Source organism: Cloeon dipterum, chromosome 2 (genome assembly GCF_949628265.1).
Source record: "Cloeon dipterum chromosome 2, ieCloDipt1.1, whole genome shotgun sequence".
Classification (NCBI taxonomy): Eukaryota; Metazoa; Arthropoda; class Insecta; order Ephemeroptera; family Baetidae; genus Cloeon; species Cloeon dipterum.
The window spans coordinates 31474659-31490739 of record NC_088787.1 but is presented as its reverse complement, the minus strand read 5'-3'; the positions used below and the strand labels follow the sequence as shown (position 1 = coordinate 31490739).

The 16081-nt window shown below is 41.9% G+C and overlaps 1 long non-coding RNA gene across 1 annotated transcript in view; it reads right to left on the bottom strand.

Annotated features, from left to right (window-relative positions):
• Window positions 1-2341, bottom strand: part of LOC135936244 (uncharacterized) — a 60747-nt gene extending 58406 nt beyond the window's left edge. Inside the window, exon 1 of the long non-coding RNA XR_010574298.1 lies at window positions 2215-2341. This is a non-coding gene — a long non-coding RNA (uncharacterized LOC135936244). The remainder of the gene's footprint in view (window positions 1-2214) is intronic.
• Between the last annotated feature and the right edge of the window lie 13740 nt (window positions 2342-16081).

Sequence of the window (16081 nt, the reverse complement as noted above, 5' to 3'; positions counted from 1 at the left end):
GATAGGGCGTTACGCGTAACGGGTAGGGCGTTACGCGTAACGGGTAGGGCGTTACGCGTAACGGGTAGGGCGTTACGCGTAACAGGTTGGGCGTTACGCGTAACGGGTAGGGCGTTACGCGTAACGGGTAGGGCGTTACGCGTAACGGGTAGGGCGTTACGCGTAACGGGTAGGGCGTTACGCGTAACGGGTAGGGCGTTACGCGTAACGGGTAGGGCGTTACGGACTGATTTAATGTCAAAAAGTCTTAATGACGGATTTATTATGTTTAAAATCGATAAAATATTATGTATTTTTTCCATTTCTGAGCTTATTTTAATTAATTCTACTTGGTAATATGATGCGAATGACATGCGGTTAAATTTCTGATGAGATAAATATATTATTTGTTGCTTCTTGTAGCGAAATAATGGAAATTGAAGAAATTATTTACTTAACTATACTGCCATTTTTAATTCGGGTAGGGCGTTACGCGTAACGGGTGGGGCGTTACGCGTAACGGGTAGGGCGTGACGCGTAACGAGTAGGGCGTTACGCGTAACGGGTAGGGCGTTACGCGTAACGGTTAGGGCGTTACGCGTAACGGTTAGGGCGTTACGCGTAACGGGTAGAGCGTTACGCGTAACGGGTAGGGCGTTACGCGTAACGGGTAGGGCGTTACGCGTAACGGGTAGAGCGTTACGCGTAACGGGTAGGGCGTTACGCGTAACGGGTAGGGCGTTACGCGTAACGGGTAGGGCGTTACGCGTAACGGGTAGGGCGTTACGCGTAACGGGTAGGGCGTTACGCGTAACGGTTAGGGCGTTACGCGTAACGGGTAGGGCGTTACGGACTGATTTAATGTCAAAAAGTCTTAATGACGGATTTATTATGTTTAAAATCGATAAAATATTATGTATTTTTTCCATTTTTGAGCTTATTTTAATTAATTCTACTTGGTAATATGATGCGAATGACATGCGGTTAAATTTCTGATGAGATAAATATATTATTTGTTGCTTCTTGTAGCGAAATAATGGAAATTGAAGAAATTATTTACTTAACTATACTGCCATTTTTAATTCGGGTAGGGCGTTACGCGTAACGGGTGGGGCGTTACGCGTAACGGGTAGGGCGTTACGCGTAACGGGTAGGGCGTTACGCGAAACGGGTAGGGCGTTACGCGTAACGGGTAGAGCGTTACGCGTAACGGGTAGGGCGTTACGCGTAACGGGTAGGGCGTTACGCGTAACGGGCTGGGCGTTACGCGTAACGGGTAGGGCGTTACGCGTAACGGGTAGGGCGTTACGGACTGATTTAATGTCAAAAAGTCTTAATGACGGATTTATTCTGATTAAAATCGATAAAATATTATGTATTTTTTCCATTTCTGGGCTTATTTTATTTAATTCTACTTGGTAATATTATGTGAATGACATGCGGTTAAGTTTCTGATGAGATAAATATATTAGTTGTTGCTTCTTGTGGCGAAATAATGGAAATTGAAGAAATTATTTACTTAACTATACTGCCATTTTTAATTCGGGTAGGGCGTTACGCGTAACGGGTTGGGCGTTACGCGTAACGGGTAGGGCGTTACGCGTAACGGGTAGGGCGTTACGCGTAACGGGTAGGGCGTTACGCGTAACGGGTAGGGCGTTACGCGTAACGGGTTGGGCGTTACGCGTAACGGGTAGGGCGTTACGCGTAACGGGTAGGGCGTTACGCGTAAAGGGTAGGGCGTTACGCGTAACGGGTAGCTCGTTACGGACTGATTTAATGTCAAAAAGTCTTAATGACGGATTTATTCTGATTAAAATCGATAAAATATTATGTATTTTTTCCATTTCTGGGCTTATTTTATTTAATTCTACTTGGTAATATTATGCGAATGACATGCGGTTAAATTTCTGATGAGATAAATATATTAGTTGTTGCTTCTTGTAGCGAAATAATGGAAATTGAAGAAATTATTTACTTATTTCCAACTTAAAAAATTTTTAAATTGAACTGTTTTTGCAGGAAAAAATTTATCATAGCCATAAATACATCCAACTTAGAAAAGCCGAAAATTTAAGCTAGTAAAATATCTGGTTTTAACTTTTAGAAACACATCAAGAACTGGCTGGTCAACCAGTGTCCAAAAAGTTCCAAATTTTGATTAAAATCTGGAACTCTGGGAACTGGCTGATGTTCGCTGTTAAGGAAAATTAATTTTATTATTAAATATATTACCTTATTGAAGGCTGCACAGCAAACATTTTCTTTCCAGCCGTCCATCTGGGTGCCCGAAAACAGATCAAAGCTGATGCAATCAGCATCAAAAGGATTCTTCTTTTCCTCTTGGAAAAAGGCTCCTCCTATAACGGAAAAACAACAACAACAAATTATATCATGCATGTATACATTTTACAAAAATTCATTATGAATAAACAACCGACACAAATAAGAGTAAAAACTACAAACATTAAATGTACGTGTCTTAAAAATGAACTCTTTAGCCAAAATTATGGACAAAAACTAATTTTTGAGACGTGATGCAACACCAGAACGAATGATATTGGAAAATTACATCGCCTATTTAATGTTTAAGTTGATAAAAACGACAAAAACAAGCAGAAATTGAAATTTTTGAGCTTGTGTTTTTTGGTACTAAACCAAAACAAACCAAACTCTGCGCGTATTACCCGTATACCCCCGCGACCAAATTCATGTAAAATCAAAGCCCTTACCTTGTACGACATCCATCATCCGATTTAGGGTCTGTTATGCAGTTGATCTGTCACAAAAACCACTTAAAACAAAGGAGATAAACATCCGCGGCCGCCAGACATGAAGATGATGCAATCCAAACCAGCTGTTGCGTTGGCTGGCAGCGCGAGCGACAGTGGCGACAGTGCGACGAGCGCGCGAGGCAATAAGCGAGAGCGCGCGATGGCGCTAAGTCCACACACTTTACACACACTCAAGGGAGAAATAATTACAAGTCCGCGGAAAAATTAAATTCACCTCGAATTAATTGGAAATGTGTTTACATTTGATTTTTTGCTCACGTGAACAGATTATTTAACATCGCAAAAATATTTCAAGACTGATTCAAGCCTAAAGCAGATCTGAATCAGACTTGAATAAGTTGAATAAATTGGGGTAGCAAACCCTTCTCCCCCCAATTTTTGATTTGGGCAATTTCAACGATTTTAAGAAATTTTCTTGAAAATAATTTTTCTTCTATTTTAAATCAACCTTGATCAAATTTGATTCAGTCTTGACGTGTCAAGAGTGCTATTATCAGCAAAGCACTTCATTTAACTTAGTTAGTGATAATGAATTCGGTCATTTTGAAGCTCATTAAATAATTTCCAAACATGAGTTTTTTCAAAAAGACCATAATATCACGATTGTTGAAGTTCAAGACCAATTCAAGAATGCTTCAAAATCGCACTTGCCGTTACCTGACCAAAACAAAAATTGTCAAATTTGGTAGCCATGAACGAGATTTTAACTTCCCAAAAAGAATTTCATCAAAATGAGCAACTTTTACCCTTCTTGAATTTCAACAGCAAATCAAATGACTCTTGATCAACCTTGATGGTTACTAGGGTCGTACAATTAAAGCAATAATTAAATTACATGAACAAAGGCAAAAAACTCTTGTATACAAAAAAGTTCTCATTGTCAGCAGTCAGCACAGTAAAATTCCAATTATTGTTACTCTCGCAATCAACCCTTCAACCATTTGATCCTATCAATAAAAAGTGTAAAAAATCAATGTGCAGGAGATTACAAAAGAAGATGAAAAATTCATGATAGATAGCGAATATTTTGAGATGCAATTTATAAAAATTTTCAGTTTAAGTTGAAGGGTTGGTTAGGGAGACGTCTGAACTGGGACCCACCCAACCCACTGAAAACGGGTGACAAAGAAAGCATCATTTTTATTCTTTTTGCATGACAAATTTCTTTAAAAATTAAAACTGGCCTAAATTTCCACCAGCGAAGCAAAATCATGCATTAATTTACAGATTTTGAGTTAATTTAGACGATTTATACTGTTTTTAGATGCTTTAGACGATTTTAAGTTTGGTTCAAATGGCTTAAAATTGCATAATTCGTGCTCATAAGATGGTCCCGCAACGATTGGAAGCTCTGGATCTGGACAGATATCTGGAAAACTGTAACAAATAACGGAAAGATTTCCTATTTTACTAATATCTTATTTTAAACTCTGTATAATCCTATAATAAGGAAATAACATTTTTCGGATTAAAAGGTGGTATAGTGTGTTCTCTTTTATGAAGCGTGGAATTCTTCAATCGGAAAAAACGGATTTTTTCAATGTGATCACTGGATTTCCTGGAGAGCATCGCAAAAGCTATTTATATTGCCAGCCTGGAACGAAGTAGATGTCAATAACTCTCCTGCATTCAATGCTAACAGGTTCAAAGGCGTGACGCTCGAGTGATTAGTGTCAAATATGCGCCTCGTTTAGAAATAAGTCAATTACAGCAGCGATCGGTGATCGGTGCTTTGCAAAAGCAGGATTAATTAAAGAGGACGCGAAGGAAACAAGGCCGGGGCGCATTCCTCGCCCCTTTGTGCGCTTTGCGAATCCCAGAGGCGTCATGCCAAGCGTAAAAAATCGTGTCGGCCGAAGCCACTTTTTAATTTCTCTGCCTGTGTATTTGCATAAAAAAGCCTTTCCTCTCGCTCTCTCGGGCGCAGATTCAAATTCAATTAAGCGTATAGCTAAAACACCAGCGGGTCGTGGGCGACCCTTCAATGCAACCCGCAGAGCCAGCTTTTAATTTTTGCCCACAATGCGTGCCGTGTACCCCCCCCCCCCCGAACTGATCATTTCTCTCCCTACGTCACCATCAAACTTTAATTCCCTCGCAACCATTCATCTCCGCACGTATTCTTATATTTTTAGCTGCTTTCACTCTTCACTCCCTGTAATCCACGTCCGACCCACTGCCCACTACACTATGACGCAAGAAAATCTGCAGGGTCGTTAATTATAAACGAGTTTGCTTCGCCCTCATATCTTCATGGTGTTCATGAAATTTTGGAACCACCTAACAGTGGTTAAAAACCGTCTAAAGTTCAGTTTGGCATTTAAAACTTGAATTTCTATTTAAAAATAAATAATAAAAGACTCTTTGTGTTTTTTCCTATGAACCATAGCCTAGGTAAAATTTTTTTGACCAATTGAACTCCCTGAATCATTACTATTAATAGCTTTTCAATATTTTTAGACTCAACCTATGGTGACAAAATCTGTTGCATTTTTGCCAATATTGTGAGCACCAAATCTCGGGTTCTAACTATCAGATTTGCACATACTGCACACTTTTCAACTTGTCCCAACCTCCCAAAGACATTAGAAGGGTTTTTAGGGTGGTCACTCTCATCCCCCCTTCCTCTATTCCTTTTGTAAAAACGATAAAAATCACGTTGCTTTGCACTTTCAACAAACTTACTTACTGCGATCACATAAATCTCTTAAATTCTTACAAATCTACCTCAAACTACCCCTTTTTTCCATTTTTAGAGACGGAAAAGGTTAAATATCGAAAAATCCGAGAAGATTTGTGCCAATCAATTTTTACTACTAATATATTGTCACTGCCTAATCTCGGGTTCTAACAGTCAGAACTGCAAAAACTGCAAACCTTTCGACTCGTCACATTCTCCCCTAGATAGCCAAAGGGTGATTAACCCCCCTTTCACCCCATGCATTGCAGTATAACGATTAAAATCGCGTCGCTTTTGGCACTTTCAGCAAAAATTTTCACTGATCACCAAACTCTCTTAAATTAACAAAAATCTTCCCCAAACCACCACCTTTTACCTTTTACTTTGGCTCAGCATATGCGCTATTTTTATCTGAACGAGCAGCTAACTGCAAGTGAAAATTTTAAGAAAAAGTTATTCAAGCGCGTTCTCGCTCCAGTACATTTTCGCCCCTCGGGCCTCATCAGCTTTGACGGCTGCAAAACAAAATCCATTTTAATTTATCATTTCTTCTGTTTTTCAACCGAATGCCATATTTAGCAAACAGATTTGTTGAGCCGAATGCAGCCTTTTTTGAAAAACATTTTAGCTAAAACTTGTTTTCCAAAATAAAATTAAAGGTATCAGAGTCCAACAAATAGAATGCCTGTTACGCCGAGCGGCTAGACTTTTTTCAAGATATCCTTCCAAGCACTTGCATTCTGGGGTTGAGAGAGAGGGATGATAGGGTGATTGATCAGATTAAATTTGAGTCATTTTTAATTGCATGCACGCTCCATTAGTCACGTCATTATTTATTTTGCTTCCAACATGCAAAAAAAGACATTTTTTCCAATTTTGATGGGGCTGCAATAAGGGGTTAACACTCTTTTAAGCTATCAAGTAATCAACAAAAAATTAATGTTATTACCGTTTGAGTGTGCAAAAAGGGGATTGCAAAAGGTTGGCACCATTTGACTATTTTTGTTATCTATATGTGAGGTTGAGAAGAGTGGTTTTTGAAAATCTGACCGCTGATATTTAGGCGTCAGAGCATTTTCTTAAACCTTAAATGCACTTTTTTATATATAAAAAAATCTAAGGCAGATTTTGACGTGTACTATTTTGTTGAGTTCTACAAATTTTTAGTTGGTATAAACCTCTTCTCATGATTTACAGATTTCTTTAAATTGATATTGTATTATAACCAATCTTGACGACAGTTCAAAAGTCAACTGTAAATATTACGGCCTTATGAATTAAAGAAATTATTGAAATTGAAATTGGATCGTTTTACTACATAATTATGCGAGGTTTGCAATATCTTAAATAAAAAATAAATTCAATGCACATATATTTTTTTAAAAGTATATATTTATTTAGAAAACTTTATGACGAAAAAAATTTTCTGTGCTCATATGATGGCTTAAATAATGAACATAAACTCAACTAAAAATCGTCAGCGAAATGATTCCCAGAACAAAACTTCCGGTTAATCCAGTGAATTCATTTCCGCAGCGTTGTGATGCTTCTGTGGCTTCCATATTTGAAAAAGTTCTCCTGGTTTCAACTGGCAATTTTCACAATTGTTGAATTTATCTGGAAAAGTAGTTGAGGTATGGTAACATAGATTATTTGTTCGTTAAAAATGTGTGATTGCAGCTACCATCTTTACCTATTTAAAAATTATCGTTTTCCGTTGTATAAATAAAATTTGTTTAATGACAAAATTCAATACCAATAAAATTAATTAAGAAAAATACATTTGAAATAATTCTTAATCGACATAAGCAGTCCACAACCTCCCGCGCGAATTTAGCCTTCAAGCATAAAAAATTAGAGAAAAATTTCCTAGTTGGACTAGAAAATTTTGCATTTAGTTGCATGGTCAAGCGAAATTTAAAAATTTATAGGAGATCAAAAATTTCACTTCCATTATTATAGCTTAAATATAATCCAAGTAAATATTTCAGAATTATAACAAAAGGTATGCAATGGCCCACCAAGAAATTGGACAGGTTGGGCCGAGTCAGACGAGTCGAGTCAAGTTGGACCAGTTGTGGACGGTTCCAATCCGGTAATAAAACTCGCGTACTTGTCCTGTCCTTCATAAGGACGAGTCAAGTCGAGACGAGTGTAGGACATTTGAAAACATTGATGGTTTTAATTCAAGATTTTTGTAATTTGAGGGTGGCAAAGTGGTCCTTTTGAATAGTAGTTTAAATTTCAACTATTGAAAAGGTGGATATCCTTAAACTTAAAAGTGGTTGGGACGAACGCGTCGAGTCGAGTCAAGTCCAGTTTAGGACATTTTGAGCGATACCACTTTGGGACGAGTCAAGTCGAGACCAGTTTTAGACATTTGTAAAAAATTAATGGTTTTAATTCAAGATTTTTTAATTTGGGGGTGGCAAAGTGGTCCTTTTGAGTAGTAATTTAAATTTCAATTATTGAAAAGGTGGATATCCTTAAATTTAAAAGTGGTTGGGACGAACGCGTCGAGTCGAGTCAAGTCCAGTTTAGGACATTTTGAGCGATACCACTTCGGGACGAGTCAAGTCGAGACCAGTTTCAGACATTTCAAAAATTTAGTGGTTTAAAATTTAAAATTTTAAAATCTGAGGGTAACAATGTGGTCCTTATTATTTTTACTTTAAAAACTGCGTTTGACATTGAAATATGAATTCTATTTTGGTAACTTTCCCTTGTTTTCAAACTGGTTCATATACATATTTTAAAACTTTATTGACGAAAGGACAAATCCCTTTATTGACAATAATCGACATATTTGAAACTACCAATCTTTAAAGAGGAATGGTTGTGAATTTCCCCGGAAAATCCTTTAACCCTTTAATCGATTTTTAGCAGTTCGGTACGCGGACGGCGGTCGCGCGGGTGCCGTTTTGCGACCTCCTGCGTCGAGCGCCGACCCTCGCAACCATCCGCGACCCCTCGGGGGTTGTTGACATGTGTGCCAGGATGCTTGCGGAGGTAATCAGCGCCGCACCGTAGCGTCGTGCGACGCGCACGCGGTGCCCGAAGTGGCGTGCGCGCGTCGTTATAGTGCAGCACTTGGAAAATTTCGAGCCGTATGCCGCGGTCGCGCGCACGCACTTTCACGACCTCCTGCGTCGAGCGCCAACCCTCGCAACCACCCGCGATCTCTCGGAGGTTGTTTATATGTGTGCTAGGAAGCTTGCGGAGGTAATCAGCGCCGCACCGTAGCGTCTTGCGACGCGCACGCGGTGCTCAAAGTTGCGTGCGCGCGTCGTTATAGTGCGGCACTTGGAAAATTTCGAGCCGTGTGCCGCGGTCGCGCGCACGCACTTTCGCGACCTCCTGCGTCGAGCGTCGACCCTTTCAACCACCCGCGACCCCTCGGGGGTGGGTTCACATGTGTGCCAGGATGATCGCGGACGCGGTCGGCGCCGCACCGAAGCGTCGTGCGACGCGCACGCGGTGCCCGAAGTGGCGTGCGCGCGTCGTTATAGTGCGGCACTTAATAAATTTCGAGCTGCATCTTCGCATTGGGCCCATAGCAAAAGGTCGTCTCACGCGGTTATTGTTATTAAATTTTCAAAATAAATTCACGCATGGAATCTTCAGTAATTTTAGATCTAACAAAATCGTGCTCGCAAATAATATTCCTTTATTAATTCCATGAATTTAATTAAGAGCTATTAAAACCAAACAAATTGTTTACTATACAACTAACACCTTTTTTGCTTTTTAAGCCCCAGAATTAAACGGTATAGAACTAATTCCAATAAATTCAATTTAAAATCATAATTACTTATAACAAAATATAAATTGTTTAATCTTATTTTATCCTACCGAGAAACGGGCCAATTTGTAAAAGGTCTGGTTATAAAGGACAAAAAGGGGCTAAAAATAGGATTTTTAGGAATTTTCAGCCTGCTCGCGGTTGCGGCGGCTGCACACCATGCACATGCATGCACGCGCTTGCATGGTATGCCTGCAGTGTGCTGCTGCCTGCCTCTGTTATGGAGCGGGGGAGAGGGCGGCAGGCAGCAACCCAACGGCCAACGGCAGGACTGGCGAAGAATTCCTTCATCGCCTTACGCGTCAACGGCCGTTCGACCGTTCAAAGTTTAATCAATTAGTAATGGACAACGGACGCCGCAACTCGAGAGGACAGTGGACAAAGTCAAGGATAGGGCGTCCCGTGGTTCGAACGGATTGCCTGGATCCTGCGATCAATTGGGTAAGTGTTGTTCATGTTTGTTAATTTATCTATCTACATAAAATAGATTATCGTCAAAAGAAATCCAACAAGATTATGCGCTATTGCTTATGAAAGAATAATTACAGTTTCCGGGTTTCCGCCGCGTTACACACATTATTATCTAGCCCGTTCTAATGAGAATCCCATTAATATAAAAATATGGCTGGCGAAAACTGTGCAAGTCGCAGCGAAAAGTGTAATTCTTCCACAACCTTTTAGCCCTTTTAGTACATTATGCTGACGATAATTTTTTGTAGTAAATTCTTAAATAATTATAATGCACAGTTATGTATTATTATTTGCTCGCGTTTACGTACACAATGTATGTAAGGCAAAGTTACAGATTCTGCCGGGTTACAAATCTCGCCAGTTCTTATGAAAATCCAAATATTTAATTAAAGTTATGGGTGGCAAAAACTGTAACTCGGCGGTTGGTAAATGTAATTTTTCCATACATACAAAACCTTTTACCGATTTCACACTCGACGTGAGAAACTATTCCACCAAGCGTGTGATACTCGTCTCCGACAGTTTTCTCAATAATTTGAACCCTCCCAAGGGTTCAAGTGCGGAGTGAATAAATCTCCAATTCGGAAAGCTGAGCATCATACTGGTAAGATACGCACGCACTTTTCAGAGTCCCGCAGATTTCTTACGATTCCATCGAGTCTGTTAAAGCTACCCAGACGACGCGGGCCCAGGGGGTACATGAGTTGCACCCCCAAACCCTTCTGGGGCGACTTAACCCTTGGTCACCCCTGAACTCGAAAAACGTGCCAAATTCCAGTATGAGAAGACGAGGCCTGCTGCTACTCACCCTGATCTGCGCGGCGCTTTTTCGTCTACCAAAACACGACTTCCTGCGGCGCCAACAACGACTGCAGGACCCGAGGACAATCGCCAACCCCTACACTATCCACTTCGCCTCCATCGGAGTTACCCAGGGTGTAAGGTTGTCCAGTTGGGTGAGTGTTACCCTGGTACACGGAAGGAATAACCACTGCCACATTTTGAACATTTGCCGCTTTCTCACAACGCGTGATAAGTGCAGCATTCGCTCAGCAGTGGCAGCCGTAGGCAGAAGTCTCACGATTTTCGCCCTCCTCTGCGGTGACATAAATGTCCTGCCTGGCCCTCTGCAGGTGCAATGCATTTACTGCAACAGAGTCGGCCGAAGAAATGCGGTAAAAATTTCTTGCGGTAGCTGCCAGAACAAATTCCATCGGACATGTCTCGCCAAGCACGCCAAGTTGAGCGACAAAGAGCTGAATTCCTATCGCAAAAAAAATAACTTTATATGTTGGAGCTGCACACTGCCTGATCTAAATGACTCATATTGGAGCCTCCCTCCGCCACCCCCAAATCCCCCTCGAGTTCAAATTTTGCCGCGCCGAGCCGACAAGAACGCCATCTCGTTTCTGACCTTCAATGCTCGCAGCCTGAAAGACCGCAATAAAGCCGCCGATATTCTCGCCCTGCTCGACACTCATTCCCCCGATCTTTGCGCGGTAAACGAGTCATGGCTCACCCCCGACGTCCACAACCATGAGGTGCTGCCACGCGAGTTCGTTGTACTGCGCAAGGACCGCTTGGGGGGTCGGCGCCCTGCGGGAGGCGTTTTGCTTGCGATTCGCCCTTTTCTGCAGCCAAAAAGGCTCGAACATCTCGAGGGGCGCGCGGAGGTGGTGTGGGCCCAAATAAGAGTCAATGATTTAAAGCTGCTTGTGGGGTCGGGATATCGACGCCCGAATGCTGACGATGCCTACAACAACGACCTGATGCACTCCCTTGACCTTGCAGCAGCTGTAAAAAACAATTTTGATGGCAGTTTTTTAATGGGTGATTTTAACTTGGACGTCAACTGGGAATCAACGCCGCCTCTTGCTCGAACCGCCGTCGCCGTAAATTTCGTCGATGCTTTTGCCAGCATGGGGTTGTCCCAGCTAGTTAAATCCCCCACAAGAACGACTGCCACAACGTCTACGACTCTTGACCTTTTCCTTTCCGACGTTCCACCAATAGTTGCGTCCACCGAGGTTGTCCCCGGCGTCAGTGATCACGAAGCAGTAAAATCAACCCTTTCACTCGCGACTATTCGCCCCCTCTCTGCACCCCGCGAGGTCTACGACTTTCGCAAAGCAAACTGGACAGCGATGAACGACGCCCTCCTGCAGCGCCTGCAGGTCGTCTTAGCTTTTAATGACGTTACAGAGAGCTGGGAAAACTGGAAAAGGATCGTTTTTGAGTGTGCCGGGGAACACATTCCAAAAAAGCGGGTCGGAGGCAGAACCAAGAAATGTCTTCAACCGTGGATGAATAAACAAATTAAGATGCTGATTCGAATTCGCGAACATATGTTTAGGCAGTGGTTAAATAATAAAAGTGACAATACGAGGCAGGTTTTCCTTGCGGCGAGGCGAGCAGCGCAAGCAGCGCTGAGAGCAGCAAGGGATAGTTGGCTGTGGAAACTAGGTAAAGGGCGCGACGGCAGCAAAGATTTCTGGCGCTACATTCACTCAAAAACAAAAATCCCCCTCGACGGTGCGAGCTTCGAGTGCAATGGTCGAACTATCACCGACCCTCAAGAGGTGGCAGGCAAATTTAGTGATGTGTTCAAGACAAATTTCTCCAACGCCAGAAATATTTTTCCATTCCTGAGGCGGGCGGCACACGACTCGAATTCCACAGCCAAGAAACTATGCGATACAAACTGCACACCGGCTGTAATACACAATCTCTTGCAGCAGACAAAAGCAAATGCGGCGCCGGGCCCAGACCAAGTGCCGGCCGCAATATTGCGTAACTGTGCGGCATCACTCAGCGTTAGCCTAAGTTACATCTTCAATAAGTCTCTCGAGCAAGCTATCCTTCCCATTGACTGGAAAACTGCTGCAGTTACCCCGATCCCAAAAGACGGCTCAAAAGATGACATGGAGAACTATCGCCCGATAAGCATTACTTCGTTAGTGGGAAAGACACTCGAGAGATTTGTTCGCAACGAAATGGTCAAGTTTTTGGACGAGGAAAAAATTATTCCAAATTGCCAGCACGGCTTTAGAGCGAAGCGCAGCTGCAACACTTTGCTCACAGGCACGATCGAGGACTGGACGGCGACCCTCGACGAGAAAAGTGGCGATCACATCATCGCTGCTTTCTTAGACTGGAGCAAAGCCTTTGACAAAGTAAACCACGTGCGGCTGACTTCGAAGCTTCAGCATTATCGCATCCAAGGGCGGTTGCTAAACTGGCTCGAAAATTTCTTAACAGGCCGAACGCAGTGTGTGCAGTACCGCGGTGCGCGCTCCGGGCCAACGGAAGTCACCTCGGGCGTCATCCAGGGCAGCGTTCTTGGTCCGTTGCTTTTCAACGTCTTTGTCGCAGACCTGCCCGACGCCATGCGAAGCTGCACCCTGGTGCAATACGCCGACGACGCGACCATCTACAAGAAGATAGCAAGCCAAGAAGATGCGGACGAGTTTCAGGATGATTTAAATAACATTGACATTTGGTGTGCAAATAATGGCATGGAGATGAATTCAAGAAAGTGCAAAGTCATGGATATTACGCGAGCGCGGCTTCCCCTGCATTTCGAATACACTCTCGGTGACGCGCCCCTCCAGTATGTGGAATCCCATCGGCTACTCGGCGTGTACATTGCGCGCGACCTCCGCTGGAGCGTACACTCGGACATCGTGCGAGCGAAAGCAGCGCAGCGGCTCAGTTTCGCGGCGCGAAATCTACGTGGGTGCACGCCGCGCGTAAAAAGAATTGCGTACTTGACTATGGTGAGGCCAGTGATGACCTTTGGCCTCCCCGCCTGGCACCCGACGACGCAGGAAAACATCAACAAATTGAGCAGAGTGCAAAACAGGGCGATGCACTTTGCGTACGGCAAAATCCTGCCGGAACCAAGGCTGCAAAACGTGATGCCTTTCAACATGTACCTGCGGCACACAGACCTCGTCTTCTTCCAAAGGTGCCAGAGCGGCCAGACAGACTTTGACGCGAGAGCGAGAATCATCCAAGGGCGCGCACTGCGAGGCGACAGCATGGCGCATCCCCGCCTCCAGCCGCCCCCAGCAAGAACCGCTTTCGGCCGAAGCGCCTTTTCTTACAGGGTGTGTAAGCCCTGGAACGACCTGCCACCGAGTTTAAAGGACTGCGACGCACCGAAATTCCCCTCGTTGTGTGAGCAGTTCTTGTGGTGCAATTTTTAAAGTGTTAGTGATCGTAACAATATTAATTTAACGGCACGTGACATCGACGGATCAATATTTTGTTTCGGGCGATTATGCAGTTACTGCTTGTCACTTTATGCCATTGTTCACAAAATTTTTAAATTGACTGTAATTGATATACGTAGAACAATAAACAACTATAATAATAACTCACTCCTTCATACACATATGTAATCATAAATAAAAATTTAATGATTGATTGTTGTTTTATGTATCATGCAATTATGAACTTGATAAAATAATATGAAAATGAACAGGTTTGCATTTTGCATTTGCTTACCACCAACATTATAATATTCGTAATATTAGTTTTTTTTCTTAAATGTAAAATTGCAGTCAAAATAAATTAATGTTCCTTGGACTATTTTTAATTGCTCACATATATGGCCCTTCCTCTGTTACGAATTGACATTATTTTAAATAAATGTTTTCCATTTAAACTAAACCCTATTGATTTATTTATCGATACTTTTCCATTTTTCAGTTGTTAAATAACCAGAATGATGAGGAGCAGCAACCTGTTGCGGTAGGTGGACCCTTAGGAATTGGGCTTGGCCTTCAGGAAGCTGACCAAATCGCTCGAGACCAGACGCACAGAAGACCTCAACCCTCATCCCTCATCAAAGACTAATTATTGTAAGCTGCAAGAAGTGAAGTGAGTGCGACGCAGGTGTGAGTTTCAAAAATTAGAGGTCCATCGTATTTGGGAAATATTTGGTTTCCTGTGAATTCCCAGGAAATTAATTTAGACAATGCCATTGGTAGAACATGACATAAAGAATTGAAGGTGGTATTAGGAGAATAATTTTAGCCTGGGTGAACATAACTATTTGTATGTTTATTTTTATATGTATGGTTTTAAATAATTTTTTAGGTTTATTATCCTATATTTTCAAGTATGAGTCTTTTAAGTTTTACCTGGAGTCTATCTTTACCTGTATGAAAAGCTTTAATATTTTATGGCTGCATTAATAATACTCAACACATATTCCCACATTTCATGCCTCAGGGCACTCCGGGAGTGCTAATACCATTATTTATGGTTTTGTATTGAAACAATTAGTAAAATGTAATTCAACCACAAACATTAGCTGTTCAATTTTCTGCTAATATAATTATAGGACATTTATTGATAATTTTAATGGGTAATACTGGCCTTAGAAGTTTCATAGTATCTCTTTTGATTTTGGGTCAGATTGGTTAATTAATTCCCTGGAAATTCGGATCCCGAGCTGAAGTATAAGCGGTTATATGAGAATCGGGCCAGGCTCAGGTATTATTTTCGGGACAGGAATCCCGATGAGCAGCTCCAGGGCTGAAGCAAAGCCGCCGTGGATATAAGGGATATAAACAATCATAAACATATCCGACATATCCATGAAAATATGCGGATTCGATCTCCAAATTTTGGATGTCTATTTAAGGGTTTTTTTGGCATCAAATTTTTAAGGAGAAACTTATGTTTGCCTAAAAGTACTTGTAAAATAGATCGAGAAATGCCAGGTTTGAAACTCAGGAATGGTGGACGCGGTCTAAGAGCTACAGTCCACCTTTCATTCACAGATAACTCGATTTTCGGGGATTTTAGAAATAACGAATAAATTATAGGGATTCTCGAGCTTCAAACCTGGAATTTCACCATCTTTTTAAGCAATCAGTTTTTTCCAATTTATTAAGCAACTTTAAGTGGCAAGAAAAATTCCCCCGCCAAGAAATAATCAAAATTTTATTGATTCCCTCCCCTGGTGCATGTTATCAAATTTAGCCATCTTGCAGGCAGTTTCATGCGAATTTTGAAATTTGATGGGCGATAAGTACATTGGACGGGATTTTCAGCGTGGAAATATTTTCTTGCCACTAATAGTTGCTTAATAAATTGGAAAAAACCTGATGGTTTATAAAAATGGTGAAATTTCAGGTTTGATGCTCGATTGCTCGGGAATCCCTATTTATTCGTTATTTAAAAATCCCCGAAAATCGAGTTATCTATGAATGAAAGGTGGACTGTAACTCTTAGACTGCGTCCCCCATTCCTGAGTTTCAAACCTGGAATTTCTCGATCCATTTTATAAGTACTTTTAAGCAAACATAATTGTCACCTTAAAATTTTGATGCCAAAATATCC